This window comes from Malaclemys terrapin, chromosome 8, assembly GCF_027887155.1.
Source record: "Malaclemys terrapin pileata isolate rMalTer1 chromosome 8, rMalTer1.hap1, whole genome shotgun sequence".
NCBI classification, from domain to species: Eukaryota; Metazoa; Chordata; order Testudines; family Emydidae; genus Malaclemys; species Malaclemys terrapin.
In genome coordinates this window covers 108,578,077-108,584,072 of record NC_071512.1, presented here as the reverse complement: position 1 = coordinate 108,584,072, position 5,996 = coordinate 108,578,077, and the positions used below count along the sequence as shown (strand labels likewise).

At 61.5% G+C, this 5,996-nt stretch overlaps 1 pseudogene; it reads left to right on the top strand.

Moving 5' to 3' along the window:
- The first annotated feature begins 1,433 nt into the window (after positions 1-1,433).
- On the top strand, positions 1,434-5,420 carry LOC128841947 (Krueppel-like factor 2; annotated as a pseudogene).
- The last annotated feature ends 576 nt before the right edge of the window (positions 5,421-5,996 follow it).

Sequence of the window (5,996 nt, the reverse complement as noted above, 5' to 3'; positions counted from 1 at the left end):
TCTCTGAAAGATCTTGGGGCAGCAGCGGCCTCCATATTTGGGTCCTGTACAAATAACACTTCATAATAAAAGGATTAGCAGCACGTCACCGAAATATGCAGCCGTGCGGGTCAGGAGAAACGCCCTGGCGCCCCACGCTGGCGCACGCGTGGCCTTTCCAATGCCAAAGCTAATGCTCCACGGAGAAGGACTTCCCAGTTTTCAACCCAGTGGATGGAATTTATTCTAGATAACAAACAGGATTGTGAACTAACAAGCAGCCAGCTGATGTCCAGGCAGTGCGTGCTTTGGAAATGAGTCCAGGAGTTCTTGGTAAAAGGGGAAAGATTTGCATAGTTGTTTTCCCTTTGGATTACTGCATTCATTTACTGCAGTGCTCCACCCTTATAATTAAAGTCAAGTGATGAAAGCAACTGGTAGGGTAGCTTTGGATCCAGGGGCAGAGAAGCTGTGTGCGCATTTACCTTTGTGGGTAGCATTATTATTGCTGTTTAAATAGTCTTCTGGCTTCTGACTAGCAGAGGGCTCAACCCCAAGTTCTTCGAAAGGTAGGGAGAGATGGAAAGCCCCAGAGCGGGACAGGCTTCGGGAGATAACCTTATCGCTTCTAGACAAACTCAACAGTCAAAAAGCCATTCCTGGTATTGGCTGGAGCGAGGCCAGCCCAGCTCAAACCAAGAAAGGAAGGTGTTGGAGGCTGTGTCCTCCCAGCGGGGTCTTGGCTGGGCCCCTCCTCCCAAGCTGGCTGGTCTCTTCAGGGGTCAGTGTCACCTGCACCTGGCTTCACAGATACCCGAAGTTTGTCCCCCCTCTCCGGCCTGGCAGGTGCTTTGTTCCCGCCTGCCAGCAGCACCAGGCCATGCTATCCTGGGCCACCATCTGCCGAGCCTGCTGCACACGGGCCCCGGGTCTACATTCAGGCAGTTCTCAGCGTGGGGAGGAGCCCAAGGCAGGCACATGGCCCCCGAGTGAAGTGGGGACGCCAGACAGACACTCGCACTGCATGGGCCAGTAATGCACGCTCCGGTTCACCCCCCACCTCGCGGGACCCACACAGAGCCCTGAACCCCCCCAACAACATTCCTCTCGGCTCCCCCCACGGGCTCCAGCCGCCCTGGGAGCTGGCCCGGGGCGCTGATCTAGGGCAAAGCCGGGCCGGGCCGGGCCGGGCTTTCACTGGCCCGAGCCCAGAGTCCCCCCCAGAGCCCCCAACCTGCCACCTGACTTGGGGCCTCTTTTCGCACTAGGCTCTGAGCGCATCCAGAGGGCGGGGCGGGACCTAAGGGCCTGGGGGGCGTGTCCTCCGTCGCTGTGGCCAATCGGCGGAGGATGCCTCTGAATATCCAAGCGGGTGCGGGCCAATCAGGGCGCGCTGGGGATGTTAACAGCTGGGGAGCTGGCCGGGCTGCGCTAGATTTGCGCTGCCCCGGAGAGTTCTCTGCTGCCCGGCAGCGCAAACCCCCCTCATCTGCCCGGAGCCCAGCGCTCCTCCAGCGCGCTATGGCCGGGGCCGTGGGGGAAGCTGCGCTGCCGCCCATCGCCTCCTTCGCCAGCCTGCTGCCCGTGGAGGACAAGCGGGGGCCGCTGCTCCACGTAGGTGCCGGGGGGGCGCGTGGTGGGGGGCGCTGCTGGGCCGGGGTCGGGGTGTCTGTAGCGACTAAGGTACCGCCACTGCCCGCAGCGCTGGGTGGGTAGCGCCGGAGCAGCGCCAGGGAAGTTTTTGTAGGGTCTCCAATAACTGCGGGGGGGGCGGCCGGGCTGGGGCAAGGGGCCCGGGGCCCGCTGCGGGGTGGGGGCCTGTCAGGTGCGCGGGCGGGGGGCGTCTGGGGATGGGAGTCAGTCCCTCCTTTGGGCGCTGGGCGGGGTTGGGGTCAGGAGGGTTTGGGGTCGGCTCCCACGAGGCAGCGGCTCGGGGAGGACCCTGGGTGGCCCAGCTCGCGGGGGGGCTGCTGGCTCCGTCTGACCCCGTTCGAGGGAGCCCGGGGTCACTGGCGCGCCCCGCCCTGCCCTTCCGAGGGCTCCTCGCCAGCGAGCGCAACCCGTTCTGCTGGTTTGGGGGCGAGCGTCTCCTCCGGCTCCGGGGCGCCCGGCGCTGCGCACGGCACTGACTCCCCGTCTCCCCGCCCTGCAGCCCCGCTTCGCCGCCATGGAGGGCGGCCCCGCCGGGATCAAGAGGGAGGAGGACGACTTGGGCAAGTTCGTGGACTTGGATTTCATCCTGGCCCACACCAGCAGCGCGCAGCAGCCGGGCCCCGCCTACCCCCTGCCCGACACCCCGGAGAGCTGCGGCACAGACGGCGACGGCTCCTACCCGCCCGCCAGCAAGTTCGGGGCCCCGTACCCCGACAGCCACAGCTACATGGCCGAGCTGCTCACCGCCGACCTGCCGGGCCCCTGCGAGCTGCAGCGGAGGGAATACACGGAGCTGCGAGTCCCCGGCGGGCTGGGCCACCCGGCCATGGCCCGGCCGCTGCCCGCGGAGCACAGGGCGCCGCAGCTGGGGGCCCGGATCAAGAAGGAGCAGCCGGAGGAGCAGGCCTGCCTGCTGGGCATGGCGGGCGAGTGCCTGGGGCCAGGCGCTATGGACCACAAGCCCCTCATGATGCCCCCCCAGCAGCAGCTCTATCCCCCTCACCCCGGCTTCCCCCACCCCAGGATGGGCCCCCCCCGAGGAGATGGGGCCGGCGGGGGAGTGCCACCTGCTGGGCGACCTGCACCCGCCCCTGGGCCCCCAGCACTACCCGCTGCCCCCGCAGCACTACCCGGCCCACTTCGCCCACGGGCCGGCCCACTTCCATGGACGCTTCAGCGTGTTCCGGGAGCCGCTGAAGGCGCCGCCGGGCCTGCACGGGATGCTGGTGACGCCCCCCAACTCGCCCGTGCTGGATTACTTCCCCGTCGGGGGGCCGCCGGAGCACGCCAAGCCCAAGCGGGGCCGGCGCTCCTGGGCCAGGAAGCGCACGGCCACCCACAACTGTGAATACCCGGGCTGCGGCAAGACCTACACCAAGAGCTCGCACCTCAAGGCGCACATGCGGACACACACCGGTAAGGCTGGCTCTCCTGGGGGGGCGCGCGGCTCCTGCCCGCCAGCCCCCCCTCTCCCCGCGCTCCTGGGAGGGCGCACGGCTCCTGCCCGCCAGCCCCCCCTCTCCCCGCGCTCCTGGGGGGGCGCGCGGCTCCTGCTCCTGGGGGGACGCGCACGGCTCCTGCCCGCCCCCCTCTCCCCGCGCTCCTGGGGGGGCGCACGGCTCCTGCTCCTGGGGGGACGCGCACGGCTCCTGCCCGCCCCCCTCTCCCCGCGCTCCTGGGGGACGCGCACGGCTCCTGCCCGGCCCCCCTCTCCCCGCGCTCCTGGGGGGCGCACGTGGTGGGGCGGGACTTCCCAAGCTCGGCAGGGGGCCTGGTGCAGAGGGAAGAGAGAGGGGTTGGGCCCGACTCCGCCGTCGGATTCCTCACCCCAGCGTAACTCCCAGGGACTGCGGGAGGCGCCACTGGCGCAGATTCCGCAGGAGCGTGCGGGGGGGGGGCAGTCCGGGATCGTGATTGGGGGGGGGCAGTCCGGGATAGTGATGGGTGAAAGTGCCAGAAGTTGGCTCCCTTAAGCTGAGGGGGGGACGGTCCGGGAACCGGTGCCCCGGCAGCTGCGTTGTTCGCAGCCAAGGAGCTGGAGCCGCTGCTGGAAAGCCCGGGGGGTTGGGGGTAGGCCCCTAGGCAGGGCAGTGCCCGCGGCTGGAGGTTAACGCTGTTCTGCTCTCTGCCCAGGGGAGAAGCCTTACCACTGCAACTGGGACGGCTGCGGCTGGAAGTTCGCCCGCTCCGACGAGCTGACCCGTCACTACCGCAAACACACTGGCCACCGGCCCTTCCAGTGCCACCTGTGCGAGCGGGCCTTCTCCAGGTCGGACCACCTGGCGCTGCACATGAAGAGACACATGTAATGGACAGAAACGCCTCTGGGGATCTGGCCCCTGGCCAGGGGGGAGGGGAGACTCTGAGAACTCTATTTATGAAGCCACAAAATATTTTCTTATTGATGCAACTAATTTATGTCGCTAGCGAGGTCTGGAAAGAGCAAACACTCAGTATTTAAAGGTAAAACCAGCTGGAGCTTCCACAGCCATGTCTCTCTGAATAGCTACCCAGGAGTCTGGCTGCGGCAGTGCAGAGCCCAGGGTGTATAATACTGTACAGAAGGAGTTGAGTAGCTTGCAGTTTTAAAGGGATTTTTAAGCTTATACATCTGTTTTTTTTGTTTTGTTTTGTTTTTTTAATGTTGTAATGTAAAGACTGGGCAGCGTGGGAGTGGAGCTGGGTTAAAGTAAGTTTTGTACAAAGGAAATCAAGCTCCGATAAACAAGCCAGCTTCTGTAGACTGTTAGCACCTTTATAAGCCTTCTTCAAAGGAAGACAGGCATTGCCAGCATAGGTCAGACCCCTGGGCCGTCTGCTGTGGTGTCACACCATGCTCCGCTCCCCATCCAGTTAGTCTGAGGCTGGCTTATGCCCTGAAGCAGGATCACTTCCCAAATGTGGTGGCCTTAACGCGGCTCCCTTCCCATCCCACTGGTGCTGTGCTGCTCACTCATGCAATGGTCAAGGCCCAGCTGCTGGAATCCGAGAGGGCCTGACATGGCTCACCTGCCGCTCTTTTGGAAAGTGAATTTCTAACCCAAAATGTGACCGGCGTGAGGACCGAAAATGACCCACGCTGTAAAATCTCGTGATTGTTGGGGAGCCGGACTCCAGGATTTTGACTACTGCTGAGCAGCACAAGGACAGGGATCTACCTTCTTTATACCCTTCAAGGGAGCTTTCCAAATCCTATTGGAATTGCCACAGCCCCAAGCCAGCCCCTGGCCCCCCGGGAGCACACCATCCGCAGCCCGCTCCCGTGCCCAGTACAAATAGCTGCATCTCCCCAAAACAGTCCTGTTTGCAATGTCGGGTCTGGATTTGTCTTGTCATTTTTAACTGTATATTTTTGTTCCTTCCCCTTCTGCTGAAGGATGAGCAGGAAATCAGGTACTGCTGCAGCCCCCTTTCCAAGCTGCTTCCTAAAACTTTACTTGTGTCAAGAGGACAAGCAGTTTTGTCCACCTATGAATTCCCAGGTTTCCACTGTACTTGAAACCTTTCTAAAAGAGAAGGCCAAGGAGTCTTGACGTGCAGCTTCTGCAAAGTGCGTTGTGAGTTGGCAAAGAGCAGGGATCTAGAGTGTTTGGGTTTTCTAGAACTTGTCTTCCTGCTGGGACTCCCAGCTCAGAGAAAAGCCTGTTCCTGGCTGTGTATATTGTCAATTAACATTTCTCTGCTTGGGCACACTGGCTCTCCCCCACTTTGAAATGTTACTTTTCTTTATATGCGAACATCGCGCTATGGTGATCTGATGTAAAATAAATAAATACACCTCAACATCAGGACCCAGCAGAGTTTACTTTGAAACTTTCCCCAGGAGCGAGAAGCAGATGGCAGGCTTTCCTGTTTGTAAATATTATTTGCATTGAGATTCATTTCTAGTTAGAAGAGCCGTGAAGGAATCTGTGCCAACGCCCTTTGCCTTGTCTCTGCATCTTCCGTGAGTGGCAGCACTTTGGAACAAGCATTAATGAGTCATTTATTTCACCACCCGGTGCCTGTTCCCCATTCTACAGATGTGTAAATGGAGGCATAGAGGTGAAGTGACCTGCCCAGGGCAAGTCCGTGCCAAAATGAACTGAACCAAGGAGATTTGACTCCTCATCCTTTTCTTTACCCACTAGAGTCTCCCCCCACCTCCCCTAGAGCTGTGACTGAACCCAGGCGTCCTGACCTCTTGTCAGGCGGTTACAGCCCAGGATGCTTCTGTGTCCCTGCCAGGTGTGTGGCTCTGGAACGCCCCAGCCAAGCTACCGGGCAGCTTCACTCCTCTCGGGTGCTGAGGCTTCCTTGTGGATTAAGAGGTGGTGACTAAGCGCTGGCTTGTTCGCTGGGCCTGGGACCTGCCAGCAGGTCTG